The sequence below is a fragment of the Patagioenas fasciata genome, chromosome 10 (assembly GCF_037038585.1).
Source record: "Patagioenas fasciata isolate bPatFas1 chromosome 10, bPatFas1.hap1, whole genome shotgun sequence".
Taxonomy (NCBI): domain Eukaryota; kingdom Metazoa; phylum Chordata; class Aves; order Columbiformes; family Columbidae; genus Patagioenas; species Patagioenas fasciata.
The window spans coordinates 2,477,264-2,503,727 of NC_092529.1; the positions used below are offsets into that span (position 1 = coordinate 2,477,264).

At 46.6% G+C, this 26,464-nt stretch overlaps 1 long non-coding RNA gene across 1 annotated transcript; it reads right to left on the reverse strand.

Annotated features, from left to right (window-relative positions):
- Positions 1–34: 34 nt before the first annotated feature.
- LOC139828752 (uncharacterized) lies at positions 35–25,789 on the reverse strand. The gene is made up of 7 exons (XR_011740656.1): positions 25,653–25,789; positions 17,350–17,499; positions 14,418–16,029; positions 11,975–12,211; positions 10,655–10,837; positions 4,962–6,143; positions 35–4,433 (listed from the first exon to the last, which is right to left on the reverse strand). It is a non-coding gene; the product is annotated as an uncharacterized lncRNA (long non-coding RNA).
- Positions 25,790–26,464: the final 675 nt, after the last annotated feature.

The window sequence follows — 26,464 nt, forward strand, 5'->3', positions numbered from 1 at the left end:
GGGTTGAAAAAACCAAACAAACCTTAGATAATTTAAACAATTTCTACGTTTATTGCAGTAGGGGTCTTAGGATGAGACTATTTCTTTTTAAGTAACAACAAAGCAATCAATCCCTTTCTTCCATCCCCATCAGACGCATCAATTTAAAAGAACTAGATTCCTCTAAACTTATGGCCCAAGAGGGTCAACACTTGCCTCTCTGAGTGTTAACTCTGCGGTTTCTGCCCCAAAGGGTGAACCTCTCCGGCTGTCAGCAAGCGGTAAGCAAGCCATCAATCAAGAAAGGGACCAGGACTTCACCCAACACTTTGATTAGACCTTTGGTTTCAAAGCTGAATCTTCTGTGCCCTTCTGTAGTCCAGGGCTCCACTGGCAAACAAATGCAGAAATGCCGCTGGGGAAAGCGTGTTTGTGTGAGATTTCCAACCCAATTTTGCAGACTCAGATGTTAGGCAGTTTAGATAAGGGGATGATTAGAGGTCTAAGCCTAAGGTTTGAAATACCCAGACTTCCTGGAACCACTGGTGCAAATCCCAGCAGGGCTGACTCAGCCTCCAACCTCCTGATGAAGATAAAGTGAGCTCCATGCAGGACTGTGACTTGTGAGGCTCCACCCGCCAAGATCCCACTGGAGCTGAGATAACGATGACGGTGTCTCCGGCGTAGAAGGGGATTCCTTCTGTGGTGTAGCGCCCCGAATCTGCCCACACCACGGCTCCTGATGGTGCTTCCACTTCCAGGCTCCACCATAAGTGATTTATGGATCCTAAACTTCTCTAGAGTTTTGCTCCTGCACGTCTTGGTGCGTATGTCCAGAGTTTCACGGTGCTTCTGGCAAAACTACGCTCCTCTTATCTTTCTGTTGCACCACGTATCGACCCCATCAGAAAAGCGCTGTATCAGTACAGTTTGTGACCACTCACAGAAAAGCCCTACAGAAGCATATTACGTTGCTTTTCTTGCAACCGTTGCTGTGATCCAATTGTTTTTATTTTACAAAATAAAAGAAACTCCCAAATCTCTGGTATGCTCTTTGGACTAACACTTGGTTTGCCAAGCACAACTACACAAAGTTATCAGCAAAAAACATTCAATGAACGAGCTCGACTAATCGATTTAGTCCTTTCTTTTCCGTTCTGCTACTGGACAATTAGCCGCCATGACACAAAATTCTAGCATGTATTCCCTCTTTTAAGTTATTCATAATATTCTCCTCTAATAATTCACAGAGTACTTGCAATTCACTCTTTTGTGCTGCATTCTGAAAATTAAACAATCTGATCAGGGCTGGCTCCTCAGGAAAAAAAGATAAGGAAAACCCACACAACTTCTGTATCCATCAAACGCAGCATCGATGACAGGTTTCACAACTAAGTGTATGATTTGAAATGCACTTCAGGAAAGTACTGAAACAGCAGAGCTGACCTTCCAGTAGCACTCACCTTATTACAGCTCAGATGTTCACAGGGCAGCAAATCTGCACAGGACACATGTATTTGAATCTTCAAGTGAAACTCCACAGGCAGACATCGGTACAGAACCAGCTCTACATTTAGTCATTCTTCATCCCATACTGAGGCCAACAGATTGATCAAACTGGCCAAACAGGGCAGCAGACACTCAGTTCTATTAGCCAGTCCAACATCAAAACAGCGGTAAGAAAATTGTAACCAATCCTTCTCTAACTCCCGTTTACACTGTGGCCAACTGGTTGATGACCCATCAGCTCCTCCACCCCCAAAACGCTCTCCAGCAAAGGCAGGAGATGCTCTGCTCACTCATGGTTCTTTGAGCCAAAAGAAGCTTCCCCAAAACTCCATCCACAAATGAACACGGGTAAACTGGAAACAAAAGGTAACTTCGAGAGAGGTGGAAATAAAACTCCTGTTTTCCTGGACTTCGTGTTCCCATGGTTGAACTTTCCTGGGGCTTAAAAGGTACAAGTCTCACGTTCCTGCTGTGATGGAAACTTCTCCAACAGCTGCAGCCACAATGGCTGCAAAACATCTCCATCCTCCTTTTCCTCTCTGATTTTTTGAAGAGTAGTTATACTGCTTCTGGATGTGCAGAAGCTTTTCTTTCAGTTGAAATAATGGTTTGGTTGCCTCTCTTCCACCTGGCTTTGTATTTTCACAAAACAAACCAGGAACACAGTACCTTTGAGACCTCTACCCTGCTGTCACCTTTCACTGAACCCTGCAGATCAGCTCCAATGTCATTAGGGTAAGGAACGAGACCCATTTCTTTTAGGCCGAGGGTAAAAATGGCTCCAGAAGCCATGTATGCACACAAGAAAAACTACATAACTTAGTGGAATCCTTGGCTTTCCAAATAAAAGTGCCCACCTCCTGGTTTTTAAGACCATGCAGCCAGCATTTTCACTCCACTTTGGTCCAGCTTCAATTGTAACTCCCTTGGGGCAGTGTCTTTGCCTATTTGCTTTTAAAATGCCTTGTGTGCCCTGCAGCTCCAAGTATAAAATAATCTCTAGAGCTGCAAGGAGAAGTCTCCATGAAGACACGCCTGAATTTTGTAATGAAATTGTCTCTGCGTTGAGATGTCCTGGTGCACAAACATTTCCTCGACAGGGTTTCACTCCCACAAATACTTGCTTTTTGCTGTTTCATGTTGGAATACACATGGAGACAGCCTCCGAGCTTGGGCAAGCATTCGCATCAGAAGTGGCTTTGTAAGTGAAACTCCCGCTCAGAGAACAGAAAAAGAGATTTTTCTTCACCCATCCCAGTTCAGCAATAAAATTCAAATGTGGCAAACCAGACCATCCAGGCTTTTATTTTTCCTTTCTTTCTTTTCTAGGTCTCTCACCCCTCCCATTTTTTCAAAGCAACAAACATTTTGTTGAATTGTTCTAAATAATGACAACATTTGAAACCACTTCAGTCTGTTTGAGATCTCAGGGGGAAAAATTGGTGAATAAATGACTCGGGATAAATCAAATCATTCTGTTCTAATGACTGTGTCTCTCGCGCTCCTTATCTCAATTGCTGTCCCTACTCCTGTGTGCTCCCGCACCTCCCCAGCCAGCTCCTCATCACAGCCCACTGATCTGAAGCCACCATCTCTGCTCTTGTCCCCATCCCACCTCCTCTCATCAAGCTGTCAGGGTTCTCCTGTCTCATCTTCTATCACAACTCTGTTCTCCATGTGGTCCCCAACCTCCATCCACCAGCCCCGTGCACCCTGCTGTCTCCTCTCACCACCCTGTCCATCAAGTCCACCACATGTCTCACAGCTCTCTCCAGTGAGGAGCCCTTGAAAACAACTTCTCATGTGGGAACAATCCCACCATCTAGACCAGACTCTGGTACCTCTCCACGCTTCATTAAAAAACTAAGCCAACATCCTCCACTTCTCCTTCCTTCCCTGCTGCACCTCCATCCCCTTACCATGCTGTCAACCACCACCATTTGACACGGCAGCTGTAAAATGTACAGCAGCCCTTTTCGATGGCCTTTGGGGATGGTTTGCAAGGGAAATGCTACGCAGCACCATGCTGTGTCTGTGCTGGGGGTGTGCGGAGAAGGCCGAGGAGTCAGGAGAGGTCAACTGTTGGCTTGACCTCCTAAGCCCATCTGCCTTCACGCAAGGGAAGACACATGCTCTAAACATGTATTATCTTTCCAGGACATTTGTTTCAGGAGCGAGTTGCGTTAAGCAAAGGTACGTCAATTGATAATAAACCTGCTCCTCACTGTCATTTGTGGGTGATTTGAAGAAAAACAGACCATGTAATCAGGTCTAAGGGGTCCCTAATACCAGAGACGCTGGTGCTGTCAGCTATAGAAAATAATTAGAATGTTATCCCTGTGGCAAGGAGAATGTAAATACATCTAAAATACGACATAATGACATTCTCCTCTGTAAGCCGGGGGATCTGCTTCAAATAAAAGGGCCATTAACACAACAATTAAAGCCGAGGGGGCTGGTGAAGTAGGGAGCCGGCCTGGTGCAGGGCGAGGCGAGCGAGCGCCCGGCGTAAATCTTTCGCCATCCCAGCCAGGAATGTGACTATTAGCCCTGTCATGACCTGAGGGCTTCCCAATAATGCATCTGCTCTCTGTCAGGGCCAGGATTTCGAAACGTCCTCCAGTACGAGCCCAGGGCCGACTCCACGGTGCGGCGCCAAAGAGGGAGCCGGCGGGAGCTGGGTGGCTCCACGCTGGACCTTGGCCCCCGTTCAGCAAAGCACTTAACCGCAGCCGTAGGGACGCGTCTCCTCCCAGGATCTTTCGGGCACTCGGAGGTGAATGATGGGTGGACTTCGCTGATTCGGGGCCGTTCAGGCTTTCCTGGAGCAGAGCTGGACTCCTTGTCATCTTCACCACTTCTCCTCTCTGTCTCCCTTTGGGGAATGCACCCCACGGAGCAGGCTCATCCCAAGAACATCCTCGTGATCGTGCAGCTCAGGGAACCTGCGAGAACCAAGGCACAGAGAACACCACAGAAATTTAGGCACAATTCAAAGGAAACAGTGTCACTGCTTTAACTATCCAGGCAGCAAACACTCTTAATGTGCTCCAGGCAACATGGAGATAATATTTTCTATAAGCTTTATAGCAAACTTACAGAAATGATGGACAAGTGCTTGGAGAGGACAGTAGTTTTCACCTCTTGTTCAGCCTGAAGTAGGTGATGATAAAAGTCCTGAACACATCAGGAACTTTGATTCTGGGCAAAATACATTCAGTACACCCCTGCAGGTTCTTGGCGAAGGAAAAAATATCACTGAGCTGGCAAAATCAGCCTCCACAATAACAGCAGGCTCAGATGTAAGTTTTCTTAAAGCTGACAAGTTAGGTCACAAATGCAGATTTTGTTTCCTCGTAGAGATGAAGGTCTCATCAGGCTCAATTTTTTTTAAAAACGGTGACATTTTGTAGTGAAGTTTTATATGTCTAGTGGAAGTTTGTGAATGCCAAAAAACAGAAAATGGTACGAACCTGCCTGGTCAAGTTGAGCAGGAAGAGAACAATACCAAAGCCAGTCCTTTGGGAAGATCTGTCAAAAGGCAGGCTTCTTATATCAATCTTCTTTTGCAGTTCTACTAACCCTTCTAAAAGAATGACATAACAGAGAATTCAAAACAAAAATTAAACAAAACCTCCTCCAAATTCCTAGTGTTTCAAAATCCAAAAGCAACATGCTTCCTGTGTCCTGCTTTGGGCATATGAACATTTATAATCCACGGTCACCTAATAATTAAAAAAAAATAGTTGTAGGATATGCAGAAGCTTGTGGAGCTACTTAAAGATGGCCTTTAATTTGCTAAAGACGACAACATATATCTTCTCAAACTTTACAAGTAAGAAAGATCTGAAAATAACAACTACAGAAGTCACATTTCTCTTACGAAATCATATCATACACTGAGAAAACTACCAGAAAGGAACACAGAGGAAATTTCTCCTTACAGTGCGTTACTGACTCCCACAAAAGGAGCAGCTGTTTCAGAACGGAGGAGGTCAATAACTCAAGGTGAATAACTGAAAACCAGGACTTGACATCCAGAAACACTCGCATCTCATGAAACGAGGCCAGGCTCTGGTTGCCGAGAAGTTCTGCAAAATCAGACCCGATTTCAGGGGAAAGAGAAAATGTCTCATGCACAGTCTGGTCTGTGCGGGCACTTAGTCCAGAGGATGCGCACTTGGGCTAAGAGAGAATTATGTACGTCAAGGTACAGCACACATCCCAGTAGTATATCGGCAAAGAAAAAATTGCATAAGCAAAAAATAAGCTGCATGTCAAATATAGAATAATCTTTGAAGATTCTCATTACAAGTAAACACAAGGATAACTAATGGATAAGCTAATTAGTCATGCAAATCTGATGGATTTTCACTGCCTCCTTCCAGCCACTTCTTTCTTCTTTAGAAGGCATTTCATTTTCTGAGTAGTGCACAGTTCAGCATCCAATTCATATTATTTGGGCAGAAAGACAGTCCTTTAATCTTCTGAGACTTTGGTCCTCAGTGTGAAACACATGGAAACTTTCCAACGGAGAAACAAAAAGAGTGATAATATAAAACAAAATATTAGCAAAAACTCCCATGGAACAAAATGAGGTGGTGTTCTCTGGCAGATCTCATGCTTGAGCATTGTGGACAGCAGTAACTTATAACCTGCAAGGACAACAACCAACACATTTGTCTCTCTCAATTATGCGGGCTGCCTTATATATAAATAGAGCTAATAAAAATGATCTGAAAAAAACAACAGCCAGCCTTTATAACTAAGGTCACACTGGCCAAGAGGGCTGTGAATGTTCCAGCAAGCTAGGAACAAGTTTCTAGACAGCTGGAGACATTTTGAGCAAACATGGGCCAAATTAAACCGACGTGGGAAGCCAAAGTGAAACCAGTAAAAGCTTGCCTACTCAGATGACTTTTGTTTGAGCTGGAAGCTAAATTAAAACAAAATTCCTAGGATGACACTGTTTTGACCGTGACAGCAATCACCTGAGTCATGCGATAAGCACTTTGCTCTACAAATCTCAGCGTGTCACTCCCGAGAACACTTGCACATCAGATCCACGAGAAGCAAAAAGAAGGGGGGAAAATAGGGAAAATAAAAGCTTTTGTACAAACCCTGTGAACCAAGTCCCCTATGCCTCTTCCCTTCCAGACATTTCTGAAAAAAACAGCTCGCTGGAACCACAAAGAACAACAACAACTGAGCAGCATTCCAATACGGGACATCCTGCCGGACCAGCCCGAGCCAAAGGAAAAAAGAAAGCCACAAATGTCAGAACTCAAATTGGACACTCAAACCCAAAGCCTTATGTTTTGGGGCTTTTTTTCTTTTATTTAAACTAATCTAATCAATTGGTCACCATACTAGAGGGTTCAAGCAGCTGGTTTAGTTAGGTCCATCTGTGACAAACCTTGGAACTAAAGCCACGTGTTCAAATGCACACACATTTGACACTGCACACAGAAGATCAACTATTGTGTCTTAAAATATCTGCAGTTGTCTCTGTGCATCACCACTAATAACTATCATAGCACAGAGTAGAGTCCTAATGTTGTTTGTGGAGCCTCCAATCAGTTCCCTAGAAATACAGTTTACACGTTATTAAGTCCCAGGGACGGATTTCCTCTCATGCCGACTTACAAACTGCGGGCGAAGGTTTATCAAGGGTCACTGCCTTGTGCTGATGACCCGATCTTGGGAATGGCTGCAGAAATAATATGAAATGATTATCAAGAAAAGGAAGGCTATAAAACAAGATAGAAACCTGGGAAGAGTGTATTTTTTTCCCCAAGAAGCAGTAAATATCTGGAAAACTGGAAGGGGAAAAAACAAAAACAAATCAACCAAACCAAAACAACAGCACAACCAACCAACCCTAATGAATCGTTTAAAGAATTCCTTAAAAGAAGATTAGTGGCAAAGCTTACAAGTATCATAATCTCCATTTATCATCTTCATCTACAAGGTGGTATCTACTTTGCTTCCTTCATACCAGCTGAAGAACAAGATCTCACAGTTCTCCTGAGCAGAGCAGGGGAACTACATCACATACCCTGTTGCACCGTCCCATTGCCCACCAACCTGGAAAGAGGAGGCTGTGAGGATGAAGCACAACCGAGCCCAGTCCCAGCACAGCATCAGACCATGGCTGGACCACGACTTCCACCCCAGAGTCCCGCTTGGACCCAGGACCTGGAAAATGCTCCTTGGCCTCTATTCAGCATCTGGGATGTTTTCCAGAAATCAACCAGCTCCAGGGCCAAGGTCTGAAAAAATGAAGCCTGGGACTGGACAAGGCCTGTTTTTCGGATCCACGACCCCAAAACCCAACACCCAAGACACCACAAATCCAACACTACGCTCGACAAGTCGGGTGACTGCAGGCACCAGGCACCTGTGATTTATGTGCGTTCCAGTATGGTACAACTCTCCCTTTGATGGCCATTTACCTCAAGTAAGACCTACATGTGCTTAGTTTTAGACCTGTGTCCAATTTTGCTCTACTCTTCACTACCACTGCCTTTTTTCATGTTTTTCAGCCTCACAGAGATAAACTCAGTGAGTAAATGGCCAAGGGATGTTGAGGCTGCTGCAAGAACAAAACCAATCACTGACTTTCTTTTTATCTAATAAGTGAAAGGCTTAAATTCTCCTAAGAACAAACTGTTTTGTATTGCAAAAGAAAGAAAAGTTCCTAGCAATAACAACAAAAGAGACAGATGTCCTAAGAGAATATCACGGAACTGGGGTAAATTACTTTAAAATAAGAAACCCAAGGTGGAGGGGAAGCTCCCCAAAAGTGAACAAGTGCTCTTCACATTTTAAAAAGGGATGGATGTTTTTTTTCCCCCTTTTTTTTCTTCTTTTCTTTCCAGCAGCTAGAAGTCCCATCTGGTTCCTGTTTCTATTCGTCTGATCTCCCAGAAACTTCTAAAAGCCATAAGCATCAGCCAAAAATTCCCCAGGCATGGACTCCTTTCCAAAATAGCCCACAAAACGGCATTTTTTAGGTGGGCTGGTTTGGAAGGAGCAGAGGAGGGGGATGTTGATTTCTGTAACATTCCTAGGAATTTCTTGCATCTATTCCCCCCTCTAGAATTTCTCCTCTGCCTGAATCCCAACTCCACTTCCCACTGGCACGCTGGCCGGCACAGGGACTGCCCACTCCCATCAGCAGGATTCGTGTCTTCTCATGGGAGCTCGTAACAAGCTGTCAAGGGGCTTTTATCCTCAAGGAAGGCAAAGGAATTTGCCATTCTCTTGTAGATGAGGTCTCCCCTGTCAGGCTGGTGGCTGTGTAACTGGACATGTTCCTCTGCTAAGGCACTGTCAACATGTGACTTTTGGAAAGAGCGACTTGGTGTAAATAGGTAAGATGGATGAGACAGAGAGGCCTGGATCATCTCTACATGCTCTATTCCGTGGCCTTAGGGACAGGTGGAAGAGCTGGAACGTTTTCAGCAGACCCCCAGCTCCCATCTGGCCTGGAAGCAAAGGTGGCATCACCAGCTCTCATGGCCATATGACTTTCCCTGCACTGGCACAGCTGGAAAAGGGTGAAGGATGGTTGAGATGGGGCTGCTCACCTGCGGTTCCTTTTTGACAGTTTTGCTCCATAGACATTTGGATGATCAATAATTGGTCCCTCTGAAACGCAACCAGTGTGTTCGATTTCTATACATTTAAGATCTGATTGAAGCAAGATTTCGTACAGGTGGTTATAGCTCGCACTGACTCTGGCATGTGCTTAAATGCTTCCCCTGACACTTTACACAGCTAAGACCAACCAAATGCCCAAACAAAAGCAGCTCCAACTTCATTCATTATGAGCACACCTCTTGGTTGCACTCATGCATCTTGTAAAGGTGCGCAGATTACCATGGAGACTCCAAGTATCTTAGTCTCCTCTGCTTTTGAAGCCTCATAATCCTTCACTGGATCAAAACAAATACAAAAGTACAGTCTTTCAGACAGTGATTCAAAAACACAGGGACAACAGGACAGCTCCAGAGGCGAGAGATGGACTCTAGAGATCTATCCCCCACAAGAAAGCAGTCCCGGTCACTGATGACTAAAGGTTTCTACTTTTAGACATCTGAATTAATGAGATTAATTTAACCTCACAAAAGCACCCAGCTGCCTGTCTGGGCCCATCCAGCATTTGTAGCAGAGCAACAGAATAATCTAAAAGGTCACAGCCTTATCTCCACACCCTGCACTTGGCTTGTACTACTTGCCTTGCTTAAGAAAAAAAGTCAGAGGCACAACAGAGTGCAAACAGGCTCCATGGCACAGCTCCGTGACACAACGTGATGAAGAAGAGAGCAGTGGAGTTCTCTGGCCCTCCTGGCACAAATGTGGCATGTCAGAGATCGCCAAAAAATCCTGACATCCCCTTGCCCTTCCCAGCCACAAAACAGGTGAGTTTGACCTAGTGTGGTATTAGTACCAAATACCAATTGGCATTTCTAGTCAATGCACAGTCTGAGATGCTGCTAAGAACATCTCTCTAACTTTCAGTACAATTAAATACTTCATCAATAAAAAGTAAACATAATTCATTTTCTATTTATAAAAGAATCTCTCCCTCCCCCCCCAATGTTTTATTTTAGCAAGTGCACTCAACCATGTTCTCAATCTGCACTTCATTTCCTGCTATTCAGTTTTCTGTGGTTCACAGACAAAAATACCTGGGGAAAAAAAAAGCACAATGCCAGATCCCAGGGGGCTCTGATTTACCACAGCAGAAAAATGTGGTGTGCTGCATAACAGGAGCCCGCTGCCCGGGCTGGGAGCGCGATGCACAACGGATGGCAGATGAGGCAGAGAGCATTAAGTTCAGAGATGGTGGTGCCAGGAGTTCTCAAGTCCCCTCCCAGCCAAGACAGTGGAGGGTAACCCTCTATTTCTCATCTGTCCTTGATCTTTTTAGGAGCAGTGAAGAAAGCAACGCAGGGTGAGGTTGTGTCTTTCTGCTCAGAGTCCAATAGAAAGAGCAACCAAGAGCTTCATTCCCTGCTCCTGCCAGACCAGGACCTTTCATCCTCATGGAGAAAAAGCAGAGAAATGCACTTCTGCAGCCATTTCCATCCATGAGGATTCTAGAGCACTTGATCTTCTACAGCTGTGGTTGGCATAAAGGCATGAGAGCAGGTACAACCTGGTAGCAGATCATGACAGGATTTATGGACCAAGATGCACAGGGTGTTCCCAGGGTTGGAGGTATGAGGTGGTCATTCTCCCTGTGATTTGGGAAGACAGAAGGAGGTTTTGTATTCTTGGAGATGAGGTCCTTCCCAATCACAAAGTCTTCTCACTATGCAGATGCTTCTGGTGCTGCTCCCTGCCAGAGAGAAAACACAGGACATAGGTGAACCAAGCCCAAAAAATAATCCACCAAAGGAGAGCCAGCAGATCCACCTCCAGCCCTGGAGTGGGTCAGGGCAGCCAAAGGAGAGCAGGCAAGGCTGGAGATGGAGTCACAGCCATCCCAGCAGGCTCAGTCCCACCCCAGCTGCCCCACTGGTCACAGCGATGATGGAAACCGCAGTAGGGAGCTTACTCACACATTTTACCACGTCCCTTCACCCCAAGCAACACGAAACAAGACACTAAATAGGCAACGCAGCATCAGAAACATCGAGCCTTGTCTGGACTCCAGCTTCCCCCGCTACCCCCAGTGGAGAACTGCAGCAACGGGGTTTGCTGGGGTTGACGTAGCAAAGGGCGAGGAGGGAGACGGAGCCAGGCCAGGGGACACCATGAGGGAAAAGATGGAGAAAGGAAAAACCGGGGGAAGGAGGGGGCTTAGGGCTGAATATAAGCGTTAGGGAACAGAGAAGAGTTTGTAAGCACAGAGATGGGAAGGCTGACAGGGAGAGCCAAGGATAAATTGTTTTGATGAGTGCTCCAACTCTGAAATAAATATAACCACCCAAGGGGGCTGTGTGACTCAGTCTGACATTTTGGCTATTTTTCTTCATGCCACCAGATGTAATCAATTTAGCTGGGGGTGAAGGGGGAAGCACACACATATTTTTATTGCATTCTAATGTCCACAAAAAAGAAAAAAAAAAAGACGACATTTTTGTTTGGGTTTTTTTCTAATCATAGTATAAGGCACTTTGTGCACAACAGAACACCAGAAGCAGAACTTCCACCTGCCCTTCACCTTCACAGAAATAAGAGTTTTGGGGACTAGGGGCAGATAAGTCTGTGTGGGGGTAGCCAGAGCAGCCCACTCATCTCCACCACAGCAGGGACAAAATCTCCGAGCTGAAGGAGAACATCAGGAGAACGTAAAGGATGGCTGCTCACATTCGCTTCAATATGCACGAGGGAACAAATATGGCCAATAACATCCTAAGATATTGTCGTGCTGAAATTCTTTGTTTACCAAGAAACGACATGTTGAAAGCCCTTGGCATTTATGAAGCAGATGATTTCTATTCATTTATTTGAAGCATTTTACAGTACTTACCCAGACACTTGGAGCAATTATCTTGCCAGATCTCATGTGGAGGACTGGGTCAGATGGGCGAGCTCCAGAAACATCTCCCAGCATCCTAGAGAAGCGGTGTGGTGCTTGGGTAGGTGGTGCTGGCCCTTCCGAGCCCAACCCGGACCAAGGCAAAGGAGGGGGCCCACCTTATTGCTTCTCACTTTCAGTTGCAGTTTCAGTTGGGCATACACAAGCCTTCAAAACTCCTGTCCAAACCTGCGGGGAAATGTTCCTGTACACTGTTAAACAGCTCCTGCATTCCACCCAGAGGCTGATGCTGTTCTGTGGTAGGTGAATAATTTTTATATTTACTCTCTGAAAAATATTTTGGACTCTGGAGAGTTTTTGCTCCAGCAGACTCCTCCTGAATTAATAACAGCTTTGTCTGAGCAACAGCTAAGAAATGAGAAGAGAGCACGGTGGAAATCAGTACTTTTTAATTCATCCTGGTGACGGGCTCTGCAGATAAGAGTGCTGGCTGGAAATACCCATTCCCCTTTCTGCTGTACAACCATCCACCTTCAGCTCCTACCTGCGTATCTTTGGAGAAACCACAGGAACTAAGCCCAACACAGGACCTGGCATCGTACATCTAAAAACTAAGCAAAAGTGCTCACTGAACTGGCTACCAAGTCTCCATCCAATGACCAACATTGCAGAAAAGGCTGAGGGAGTCGAGGTGTTCAGCCTGGAGAAGAGAAGTTCTGGGGAGACCTTATTGCACCCTTCAGTGCTTCAAAGGGACTGATAAGAAGGATGGGAACAGACTCTTGAGCAGAACCTGTTGTGGTAGGATAAGGGGTGATGGTTTTAAGCTAAAGGAGGGAGATTCAGGCTGGACATGAGGAAGGAATTGTTGCCTCTGAGGGTGGTGAGAGCCTGGCCCAGGTTGCCCAGAGAGGTGGTGGATGAACCATCCCTGGAGACATCCCAGGCCAGGCTGGACGGGGGTCTGAGCAACCTGAGCTGGTGAAGATGTCCCTGCTCATGGCAGGGGTGGCACTGGGGGAGCTGGGAAGGTCCCTTCATCCCAAACTGTTCTGTGGTTCTATAATCCATTCTATCTGAGCCATCATTGGCCCCACAATTTATTTTAAAATCTGCAAGGAAGTAGGCATTCCTCAAGAGTTACTTCTACTACGGTTAGATCTTTGGATGTCTTCTTCTTGCATGGCTATTGGCACTGCAAAGAAGTCCCAGTTATATCTTCCCTTTGAGGGCCTCCCTTCTGTCAGCTCTCAATGAGCCCACTCCCATTTCCTAGGAGGCTCTGCCTTGAAGGCCGTTAAGAACAAGGGGGTTCTGTGAGGTTGCTCAGTTTTTAAAGATGATCTATAGTATCTCTTCATTTTCAACTCTGAGCACATACTCTTTTCTCTCTTGAACACATCCCTAGAATCTTAAACTGTACTTCAAAATCAAATACATTGCATTTATTTAAAGTGTTACAGTTGCTCTTATCTGTCATGTTAATTATAAAGAATTTTTTTTCCCCTTTAAGTGGGAGTCGTTTGAAATAGATATAAATGATTCCATAGCATGACTTTCTTATCACCTATTCTAACATTTCAAATCAAGTCATCCACCACAATGCATTCTGGGTATTTTGCAAATTAGCCATTTTGAATGCATTGCGCATTCAAGGAACTATTTCATCTCTTCAGGGCATAGACTACGCCGATTTCGTACATGTATGTGCACGTCTGAATGTACCAAATTAATACCTACTCGTGGGGACAATTTCTGAATATTCAAGTAGTTGCCCCACCACAATGAGAGAGAGAAGGGAACAGGGGAAAATTCCACATTTGCACCATGACCTTGTATCAATTTTCTAATGCCACTAATCCTTGGACTGGAACTTGCTAACCTTTGAAGATTTGACTAGCCAAGCTTAGTATTTGGTTATCGTTACTTTCTAAGAAAGATGAGGCCGTCTAAGGAAAACAGTCTTTAAGTTCAAAAATCCAGAGGAAAAGCATGTATTAAACCACAATAGTCCTGTAAATTCAACCCTGGAATTGCTGTTACAGAATCACCATGAATGGAAATCTCGCAGTTCCCAGAGGTAATTTTTAGTCCTAAACAGATTTTTCTGTATTTCAGCTGTCCTTAAAAAAAATCCCAAAACACAAACACAAAACCAACAAACCAAACGCCTCCTACCAGAGATACTCTTAACTAAGTTAACACCAGGCTTCTAAGTCTGGCGTCCTCGACCCAGATAGGCAGAAAGGCAGGCGGCAAATCCAATACTTGCACTAAGATACTCATTTTAAACTTTCACAGTTTCGTAACTGATAAAACGCTTTTCCTTAACCTGAATACTTCTTCCTAGCCTCCTCGCTAAGGAGATGGAATTGAAGTCATGCTAAAAAAAAAAAAGTTCATATATTAGATGTAGGAAGTAGAAGATTTTCACCTTTATGTTTCTGAATCTTCCTTAAAAAGTAGAGCAGAGCAAAAACTAGAGATCAAAATATTTTTTTCAACAGAATGTGTAGTTTTCACAAAATCTGAATGTTCCATGGAAAAACTTCAATTTTGCCAGGGCTATTCAGTTTTCCACTGGGTGAGATCTAAATAAAAGATTTCCTTTTAAGTTCCAGTTGACTCAAATGTAAACTTTCAAGTCACTTTTCCAAACAAATAAACAAGTAAATAAATCAGACTCCACCCTCTAAAGATTTTCTTCAGCCTGACATGTCCTCAGACATGAAAGACGGACATCCACCACAGGGCAGTGATCGGCAAGGAGCTCCACAGAGACGACTCCAACCAGCACAGTCGGTACCTTCAGCAAAAAACTGTCAGCGGGCGGAGACGAAACATGGAAAATTTCAACGCAAAAGGAAAGAGTCTGAGAAAGATGTGAGCACAAGTGGAGGAGGACAGGCAGGAATAGCAGTTGGAGCTCAATCTCCGTTCCAGTGGCTCTTGCCAACGACTGCGAGCGCTAATAAGGAACAGTCCCCCTGTGCATGCCACGTGCAGCCAAGGCGAGATAGACGCATTTGTTTCTGCTGTTAAACAGCCCAGAGTAGATATTGGCTGTGGTTCCATCAGTGGAGAGCCACACCAGCATCCTTATACCCATGGGCAACGTCCCTTGGGACATTAAGGGCAATGTCCTTCTTTGCTGAGCCTCCGTTTATTGATTCCTGAGCCACCGGTGGCTCGGGAGTCTCGCAAGCACCAGAGCTGAGGTTGGGTACCACCATCCCATGCACATCTCCAAGTGCAGATTCAGGTCCTCCTACACATTTTCCTTTAGCACAGGGGCATTGTAGCATCGCCATGACCTCCAGATTACCCGCAGGGAGGGGGTCCAGAGGTGACAATGCCAATTGCCCATCCTTTTCCACCTTGCTGCCTGCCTGGACTGGTTCTGGCAACTGGGATCTCTCCTGTTGAAGGAGATCACAGAATGTCCTGGGTTGGAAGGACCCACAAGGATCACGGAGTCCAACTCCTGTCCCTGCACAGGACACCCCACAGTTCACACTGTGTGTCTGAGGACGTTGTCCAGTCTCTTCTGGTTGGGGCTGTGACACCTCCCTGGGGAGCCTGTTCCAGTATCCAGCACCTCTGGGTGAAGAACCTTTTCCTCATGTCCCACTGACCCTCCTCTGGCACATCTTCCTGCCATTCCTTTGAGTCCCATCATCGGAGATGTTGCTCCTATGGGGAAGGAGGATTTCATGGAGCCTTTCCTCTGCACACCTGGTCTCTCCTCACCCTCCTTGGGGAGACAGCACTGCTGAGACCCAAGTACCACCAGAGATGACAGCAACCTGAGTCCTGTCCCAGCCCCAGAGCCCCAGACAGCTTCACCCCACACATATCCTTCTGTGCTCCCTCTTCAGAGTGGGACAGCTGTCCCCAAAAGGCAGTTCTCAGGACAATTTTCCAAACAATTCAATATGAGTGGAGTTTGCAAACCTATTTCTTCTCAGTTTCTTCCTGCCCTGAAGCACCTTTTCCCTTGCTCACCCTGCTGGGGCTCAGCAAAATGGGGGGTGTTTTCTTTTTCTCTGGAAAAAGGAAAGAAAAACAAGAAAATACCAGTGGTGCCAACTCTTGCAATTTTAGTTCCACAGTACTTGATGTTTTTCTTTACCCCCCTCCCCAGCTTCTTGCTCCAATGTATTATGCAAAAATCTCAGATTTCATTTTCAAAAGGGAAGAAAAAAGAACAAGCAATCCATGGGCCTCTAGGTTTTAGAGAAAAGCTGACACACACAAGCTCCGTGCACCCTAAAGCAGCCCTCAAACTCAAAAAAGCAAGCAAGGGGAAAACAATATCACTTTTTAGGTTTGTTGGTTTATTTTTTAAAGTGGTGATTAAATAAAAACAAAAACCCTTCATGACCTGAAGGACCAAATTAATTTTTGGACACTTGAGGGGTTACGTGAAGGGTCTGCTAATCCATAGAGGTATCATCAATGGTGGTACCAAATAACACTTGGAGATGTGGGGTGCACACAGAGACCACGGGCTGTCTCCTCATGCATCCCATCACGTGTTGGTGGATCGTTCAGTGACCCCAAGGGTGTGCTTACTGGGTCTTTCCTCCACATTTTTAAGAAACGTGCCAAGAGAGGCCACATCATCCCTGTCTCAGAGGCAGGGGATGCACTCAGACAAAGAGAGTAGCTTTGGAGCAACTGGAGATTTTACTTTACTTGTCTTGTTTTGACATTTTGAAAAAAAAATCTAAAACACAAGTCATCCAACCTGAAATTTTGTGACTGCTATTTATGTGTGGAAAATATTTAACAGTTCAAGTCAGAAAGCCCAAAATTGGATTGCCCTTCAGTTTCTGAAGACTCCTAGGGTCTCCAAAATCAGACTAAAAATACCACGAGAACAGGCTCCCTTGGACCAGATACTAATTCTCTGCAGCAGTGTGAAGGAATTAAGGCTGTCCTAAAGCACCAGCTGGTAACTAGCCTGACATTTTCATGTCATCTGCTCCCTGGTCCTCTCGTGTAGGCCATGCAGGGGTGGCCGGGAGGCTTTCAGGGCCCTGCTGTAATCCAGCAAACCTTGGCTGGTAGAACTGGTCCCAGAAGAGATTCCAGCTGGCTTAAGTTAGAGGAGCCACGGGGCTGCTCTAACTTAAACCACCTGCCGGTTCAGTGCTGGGCCAGCTCTAGGATCTGGGAGGTATAAATGTGGTTGAAAGCCAACATTGCCTGCTCCCTTCCTCATCTGTCCCAACAGGAGCTAGAGGTCCAAACCCTCTTCAGAAATAGCTCCAGATTAAGGTTTCAGGGAGACATCTTTGAGCTTCTGGTTATGTTTAAAATCTAAGAATGGAGATGCAGCCGTCTAGCCCCATCTTCCTTACCTTTCCTCATCGCAGAGCTTGCAGTCCAATATTGAAGCCCAAACATGAGGAAATGTGCAAGGACGGGTTCTTTCCTGGAACAACTGATGTTTTCTGCCCTCATCTGACTTCCCAGGCAGCCTCTTCCCTGCAGCTCCGGTGTCTCCACTCCTGTAGGGAACCAAACGATACAGATCCAACAGGTTGTTGGTGTTTTCCTTCCCAGCCCCCTTTTTAAGGAACAGAAAATTTTTTAAAAAAGTAAATTAAAACCAAACAATAAAAAACTTTCCCCAGACATTTCCAGAGCTGCTGATTCTGATTTGAGCTTTAGCCATAAGATCACAACCAATTTTAAACAGCCCCGATTCACCCATGTACAGAGACACACATAATCATGTGCGATGGTAGGAATTCCCCTGATAATACAGCCTGAACGGGTCTGCCCTGGCCCTTCCTCCTTGCCTTCCACCCTGCAGCTAGCAAAGATAATGAGTAACAGTGATATTAAACAGGGATTTGAGCTTTTTTTACTTCTTTTCCCCCCTCCCCGTAAAGTGGATAACACACTACAGTAGATAGAAAAATCCATCCGACTTTATTTAACTGTAACATTTATTAAGAGCAGTGAAAAGGTCAGCGCGGAGCTCCCAGCGTATGGGCTAAACTCCTTTCCCCAGCCTTCAATGCGACAAGAAAGCAGATCCTTTAAGATGCAACTATCTTAAGCTCCCCTCCGATGGTTAAACTCTTAGTAATTCTAGGTTTTGGAGACAAACGTCGAAGCAGAGGGCTCTTCCCTTCATTATTCAAGTAAAGGCCCCATCAATATTATCTGTAATAAGAATCTGCTGTTGACATGGCTCACCCCGCAGTTCCTGTTCCAGGCAGTAGTCCCTGTCAATAGGATTAAAGTGGAGGAATGTCTTTGACAAGGCCACCGGCTGCTGATTCATTGCTGCCATCAGGCTGCCGGCTGGGAGAGGAATCGGCCACTGTGAGCTGGGGGCAAGCGGCCCCGAAGCTTTCACAGAATCACAGAACAGTTTGGGTTGGAAGGGACCTCCAAATCTTTCCCAGTGCCACCCCTGCCATGAGCAGGGACATCTTCACCAGCTCAGGTTGCTCCGAGCCCCGTCCAGCCTGGCCTGGGATGTCTCCAGGGATGGTTCATCCACCACCTCTCTGGGCAGCCTGGGCCACGCTCTCACCACCCTCATGGCCAACAATTTCTTCCTTCCATGTAGTCTAAACCTCCCTCCTTTAGTTTAAAACCATCACCACTTGTCCTATTGCAACAGGCCCTGCTAAAAGTCTGTCCCCATCTTTTTTATCAGCCCCTTTTAAGCACTGAAAGGCGCAATAAGGTCTCCCCGGAGCTTCTCTTCTCCAGCTGAACACCCCAGCTCTCTCAGCCTGTCCTCCCAGCAGAGCTGTTCCAGCCTCGGATCATTTCTGTGGCTCCTTTGGCCCCTCTCCAGCAGGTCCATGTCTGTGCTGAGGACACAGAGCTGGACACAGCAGTCCTGGTGCTCGAGGGGGTCTCCATGGAGCTGCAGGAGCAAACAGGGAGAGGGAAAGTCTACAAGTGGTTTGCACCGTTTGTTTCCTATCACATTGCTTTTGGCTGAGTAATGGGCACATCAGCTGATGGGAGGTTTTGAGTTGGTTTGATGAGCTGTGCCGAAGGGAGTGGCACAGGGAAGCCATCATCCATCATGCATGGGTTGGTAGGGAGCGTTCCTCAGCCATGTGTGTCAGCCTGGGAGACCACATCACATGTTGAGATGAAAGAGGAACTTGCTGCCCTCACGCCGGAGCTGCTCTCAGTGCCAAGCAGCCCACGGGAAGCCAGGGCCAGTGACACCTGAGCAGTGCAGCCCTGGGTGCAGCAACAGCAGCTGCCAGACCTGAGACACGGCAGCACTGGGAATCCACAGCCAGAGGCACCAGCAGGTGACTCTGATGACTTTCTCCTGGAGTTTGGCCATGCTTTTTGGGTCATGAGGTTGAAGTGATGCGCTCAAGGGATGAGGAGTTAAACCATGGTCAAAATGAAACAGCGTGGGTGAAAGCTCTGGAAGGAAAGCTCTGGGCACATTCAGTCTTCAACAATACTGTCCTGCATTTTCCTTCTCCTTTGTCTCCTTGTTTAATGCAGCTCTCAAAGCAAAGGCCCTGTCCTTACCGAGCAGTTTGCAAAGCCATCGGCTGCTGACTGAGGTGGAGGAGCAGAGGGACCCTGCAGCCCAGCAGCTGCTGCTTTCAACCCCTTCAGAGCCCGCTGGGTCTGACTCTGGCTAAAAACCAGCACCGAACCGCGAAAGTAAGGGGAAAAAAAGTGTCAGCTGCCAGGGAAAATCTGAGCCTCCTAACCTTCTACCTCTCAACTCTTCAAATGGAGCATGCGGGACACATGTGCACACACACATACACATTAACACCCTCATCTTTTCCAGTGACTAAGCCCCTGTCTAATTCATTCTGTTCCTGTCCCCTCAGGTGCTGAGGCCAGGTCAGGAAGCAGGCAGTCTAGAGTAAATAGATTAGCTCTTTTTTAAATAAAACCTCTATTATTATCCTGAGGAAAAAAAATAACAACTCTCATTTTCAGGAATTGTTACATTTAATTAGGCTGCAGGTTCCACTGGGCTCTACAAATGGAGCCAAGAAATCACAAATGTCAAAATATTCTGCACGCAAGACGAAAAGCCCAGAGCCGGGCGATCCAGTGAAAGGGAGCCCTGTCAGCCCGCCTGTCAACTGCGTTGCGGATTTTTCAAACCTAATTAAAATGATCTTTAATTTTTTTTTTTTCTTCTGTTTTCAAAGAAACACATTTTTCATCTTTTTTTTCCCCCCTTTGGTTTTTAATCAGCCTGATTTCCTGCATTGAGCCAGCGGGAGGAAAGTGAAAGGGAGACCAGCACAGGCATCCAGGGGTGGGAAAGGGGAGGACTGGTGGCTATTCAGGCAGTGAAGCCGTCGCTGCAGGTCCCCACGCACCCGCTGTTTACTCACATGTGAGATCAGCCCTGACAGGAAGAACGAGGTACCAAATTCTGTCCCTGCCTGTTTCCTGCCACCTTCGGGGGGAACAGGACCTTTCAGGCTCTTTGTAAATAAACAGGAGCTCATCAAAGGGACACCTGACCGCTGCACCCATTTTCAGCAAAACTAGAACGACTCACAGGCACTTGAATTTTTGGCTGACAGCTCAGACCAAAAGGGCCTTTACTGCTCTGGGATTAACAGCTCTGATGCTTTGGAGGCGACAGAGGAAGCCAGTTTGCAAATCCTGAAATGGGAGCTTTATAGGAGAGCTTGAGCCACCAATTAATTTTGCTCCCATCCATGCCTTGCCTTCACAGGGCCCTGCCAATGCCTCTCCCTCGCTGGGTTCATTGTTTATATGCGTAAAGTTATTTGGAAGGGCTGATCTCAGCAAGGCGGTCTGGGGAGTCCTGCAGCAAAATGGGAGGTTGCTGAGATGGAGGCAGGAACTAGTAGTACTAATAACTAACATGATAAAAATGGGCGTAAAGAGATTTAAAACAAGAAACTGATGCTTAAGAGGAGGTTGGGTCAACAGCTATGTAAACACACATTTCCCATACCACCTCCCCTGTTCTAGTGTCTCCAAGAAACATATTTGCTTACTTAAACAACCATTTTTTTTTTTCCAGCCTAGTTTCCTAGAGAAACAACTCTTTTGTGATTGCGCCATGGGTGTGCCCGTCTCTCTGTCCCTAATAAAACTTCTGAACTCACTGGCCAGTTTCAACCAACTTTGCCAGAAGGGCAGAGTCCTCAAAGGAGAAACTAACTGCTCACAAGTCTTCCTGGGGCTGGGTAGACAAGAGAAAGCTGAGCTCATGCTGAGAGAAAGGCTGTGGCATGCTCTCACTTGATACTGAGCACCAGAGCATCCAACCTTGAGCTGCCTCCTATATTTCTCTGCAAGAAAGCCACGTTTCACTGAATCACCTCGACTAAGCGGCCTGCAGGAACGCAGCATCCTGCTGCTCTGTGCTGAGCATTTAAAATCATGGTGACTGACATTCTTAAAAATGCCAAGAAATAGAGCGGGGTCAGCAAGGGAAGTGGTCCCAGCCAGCTAAAATTAAGTGTCTGCAGTCACAGGGTTGTACCAGGTCTCCTGCCACCCAAGCTGGTCCTCAGCCCTTCCTGCACCAAAGACACCTCTTGGGTACTGAAGGGATGGGAGACCAGGAACCTTCTGCTGGTGTCACCTTCTGCTGGTGTCACCTTCTTCATGCAATGTCCTGGCTGTGGGATCTTTCCTGATGCTCAGAAAGGGACGTGAGAGTCGGCAACTTGTAAACTGAGAGCATTTGACCTGGCATCAGCCAGAGGGAAGGATGCGCCCACCAGGTCAGTCTCCTGTAGCATCAATTTTCAGCCTCCACTCGCACTTTAAAAGCAGGTCAGGAAAGGGCTGCTGCAGACACGACTTTCTCATGTAAGGGCATGGGGATGCTCCTGGTTGGAGTGCTCCTACAGAGCTCAGGTACCGGTGGGGAGGAGGGCTTGGAGGGCACAACGGGGTGAATTAACAGCCCCACCAGGGCTGCTCGGTGCCAGCGCAAGCAAAAATTCTGATTTAGAGAGTCTCTCTTTCTCTGTGTTTAGGATGTTTTAGTGTAGCCATATTAAGGATGCGCTAAATGAAGGAAACAAGCCAAGGGAGCTCCCAAAGGTTTGAACGCAGCCACAAGCTCCTGTTCTCCAAGCCAGTAAAGGCGGCAGCAGAAGGGGAAGAAAAAAGGACATTTCAAATGAGGAATCTTGGTTTCAACCATCTTACGCCTGTTCCCACAACACGTAAATTTGGGAAGCTCCTCTAAATATCACAATAATCCCTTTCACTGTGATGTCCTGGCACTTCCTCTTCCCTCTCATCAGCCCCCTACTATTTCATTGGAAACACCCTCTCATCTGCTACAAAAAATAAAGTATCTCCTGCAGTAACAAAACCCCTCAGCCGGAGCCAAAGGAAACCCAGCTGGTTTTATCCTGCAATCACTTGGGGAAAATTCACCCGTGTGACCTTCGCGCCCACAAAAAGAGATGAAATCAAGACTTGCGCAAGGCGCTGCAGGCGAGGGACGGACCGGTGGGTTTGCCCTCCTGGTGACCAAGCCAGGATCTTGCGTGCCTGGGAATCATGTCCGTGGGCGAACAGATGGAGCTGGCATTTTTGGGACCCTGTGACTGGCTGTCCAGCTAGTAATTTAGCAAAGGGTGAGCAGATAATTTCCTGTTGGACTGGTCTGTTGGAAGGGCCTTTCCCCTCCGGGGAGCTGGTGGCTACGCAGCCAAGCCTGAAGACGCGCAGGAGCAAAGCGTTCTCCCTCCTTTTATAGCGGGGCTGGTTTCCCTGCGTTGCCGTCATCCCCGGGGTGAGCAGTGCCATAAGACATTTGAGGCTCTCCCCCACAGAGGGTAAAAAGTCAAAAGGGTATTAAGCTGTCAGATTGGGGCAATTTATGTGTATAAACAGAGCCCTGTTTTGCTGATTTACACCCTGATAGCGCATGGCCCACAGGTAACGAATGCAGCACATCCCCACATCTGCCAGTGGAAGCAGTTTGGATTGACTGACCCATAAAACTGCAAAGCCTGAAGTTATCTGGCTTCACATCTACATATACACACGCAAACAGCCACTTGCTGGCTGCAAGTGCTCATGGAGTAACACGATATAAGCAATAAACGCTTTCCCCCAGCAAAAGTTAGGAGAGAGATTAGATAAGACGGCTAAAACAAACTTTAACCACCACAGCGGGAGCTCAACTGGCCAGTCCTTTTACTTGGCTGAATAAACGGTGGCACAGGGAGCCCGCAGCAGCGGTCACCCCGGCGTGCCGGGTTCCCATGGGGTGCAGATGGCCGAAATGAGCCCAGCACATCATCTCCCATCTGCAAAGGCAACCTCATGCCCATCGTTACAAAAGAGCTGTGCCTCCATCCAAGCACAGGTCCAGTTAAGACTTGCCTTCCTTGGGGAAGGGCCTCAAACCCTTCTTTTGTCCTGTAGGGAGCCAGGGAGGCTGCAGGCCTCTGTGGGCGTAGGGGAGAGGGCGGCAGCTCCGGCGCCATCGCTCCCCTCCCAGGTGGTGCAATACAGCTCAACTACATTGCACAACCAAACTCTGCTCCCACCCACCTTTCCAGCAAAAATCACATTTACAACTGCCCAAACCCCTCTATCCTTCCCCCTTTGGTGACACCAAGAAAGCAGGTTGCCTCTCAGTCGCTGGCACCCGAGGGTGGGACTGACAGACGCACAGATGGGTGCCGGTCCCCGACATACGCCACGGGGCAGCGTTTGCTTCCCAGCATCGCAATTCATGCCTTTCGCATCGTCGTGCCACTGCGGGGATGTGAGCAACCGCTACATTCCCCTTCTGCCCAGCAGACTTCAGTGTCAATTGCATGCTTTGGGCAGAAATAACAATTGGAAAAAATAATTGCATTTATCATGTTGGCGACTCAGCCGGCTACATAAGAATGTTACATAGAAAAACCGCAGAGTTCAGCCTGTTTCCACACAGGCAGCAGAACAATGACTGGCAGGAGTCCCCTGACATCAGACGCTTGCCTTTAACTCAAGCAACTCTTGCACCAGCATCTCCAGTCCACCAACCTGGGATGCCACAGCAGCCCAGCCTGCAGGTGACCCTGAAGCTGATAGAGATACCACCAGCCAAAGGACAACTTCCAACAACACCAGGCAGGCAGGAATATCAAGATGGACTTAACTATTTTGTCAATAGAGGCTCAGAAAGATGTAGGATTAAACTTCACAAACGATACCGTGATTCACAGGAATTAAACTTCCCATGCTCCAGGCAGCAGTGATGGGTGACAGATCACGGAAGAGGCAAATAATGGCTCTTGCAGTGCCACCACACAGACAGGTGAATTGCAGCTGTGCATCTTACAGTGACTTTCTGCCCTGAGCAGCACCACATGTTATTTCAGTCTAGACTTACCTTCTTTACTAAGCCCGCTGACCCTGCTCCTATTTAACCTGGCCATCATACTCACACACTGCTTTCTTGTATAATTAATCTCATTAGAACATGCTACTCACCTGCTTTGCCAATATGTAGAGGGATTTAAGATAATGTAATGCCCACCACAAACAGTTCAAGTAAGAAAAGCAACCGGAACACCAAGGTTATGAAAAGCTCCATCTCTTCCAACTGATGGCTGCCAGGAAAATCCTGCCCACCCTCTTGGACTGTAGTTACTGGGCAGACACTCTGAAAGTTATGTTGGTTCAGTGATCCAAGCAGAAACCAGCTCACCAAAACAGAGGGTGACCGAGCACCAAGCAAATCCAGCTCCTCAACTGGTTGAGTGGTCACTTCATCCAACACAAGAGCGGTGGGAAGGCGAAAAGCCACGCTGACCCTTCGGGATGAAGTGCCCAGCTAGTTGGGTTAGCCAAAACACAGATTTGTTCCTAAGAGCCTTGTAAGCAGATGTAAATTAAAATAGATCCTTCTTGGATACACTGTCCAATGTCTTCTGACTCTATGGTGTGTAAATTATGTCAGCTGCAGACTTCCTTGGACTTCATTGTATTGGCACAAAAACACCCAAATGAATCTGCCTGAGGCGTTCCCCTGCTCACCACACATAAACATTGGCAGTGACTGATCTGTCACTTGTCAATGCATCCTCCTAGCCCAATCCTGCAAAATAAAATGTGTTAGAAGCTGCAGTGAAGCCATCCCTAGCAATAGCCTGTTCTCCACAAAATTGGAATTGCTTTAGATCTTGTTCAACAAGCAACATAAACACATAGGAACACCAGTGCAACTGCGCTTAAATCACTCCTACAGGTTGATTCATGCTGTGAATACAGGTTGTGGTGGACATCCGTGTCCTCCAGGTCTAGCTGATGGTATGACCACAAGACACTCATTGTCACCTCCCTGGAGAAGCTGCCACCCCACAACCTCACTGATGGATACAATATTTTCAAACCAAGATGGACCAGAACCACTTGGCTGGCAAGGCTATGGGTAATGTAATATTTCAGCTAGCACAGCTGCTTGTATAGTGAACATCTATCTAAAGCTTTGGAGTTACAACCAACAGCACCTACAGCAGTTTTTAATTAATTTTGAGAAGTTCATCCCCAAAGTTGTATTATATTGGTTTAAAAACAACTTGGGTTTTTTTTCACCATTGCATACAGACTAGGATAAAAGTAGTTCTACCTCCCCCAAACTATCGGCATTCTTGATACTGACTTCAACATGAGCAGGGCTTCAGCTCTTACTTACGTGTAGATGACAGTCACCAGTTTGGCTATGCCAGTGTAGCAATGGTGGTTCCATCCTTCTGAGATGCTGATTCTGTGCAAGCAGGTATGACAGGAGTTACTGAGCCTGGCCAAAGCTCCCAGATGACACAAGTTAATTCCTGATGGAGCAAACTCCTTGAAGCTATAAGCTGAAGCCTTTCTCTCAATTTTTGTGCCTCCACACTCAGCTTCCAGTTGCTGCACAGGGTCTGCAAGACAAAAAAACCCCCAAAACCACAACCCAATATCTACTTCACTCCCCACATCTGCGAACTGGGACCAACTCTATGCTCAACTTAGCTCTGGTGGCTCAACACCCAGGGTCACTCAGGGCTTTGCCACCCTTCCAAAACTTTCTTGGCTCTTCCCTGAACCTTCTCCAACATATTGATATTTTTACTCACCACAGCAACACTTCTATCAGCAGCAAATGAATCAGATACTCTGTTCTGCTGTTTCTGCCTCCAAGTGTCCTCCTGCTCATTCATGGCCCAGCGCTGGGTCATCCATTCAGCTGACTTTTGCCACCGAAGCAGCTTCTTCACTGTTCTGCTTGCTAGAGTCCACTGTCCTACAAATGTAGCTCTTATTCTTTGTTCTTGCATTCATCTGCATCACCATATTTGTTCTTTGCTTGATCCTGGCTCCCCAAGCGGTCTCCTATTCCTCCCTATCAGTGACCTCCCCTCTTCATTATTTACCACTTCCCTGATCATCAGCAGACCACATCATTGGTGATTTTACATTTTCTCCCATGTCATTGATAAAGATATTAAATGCCAGAATACTGGA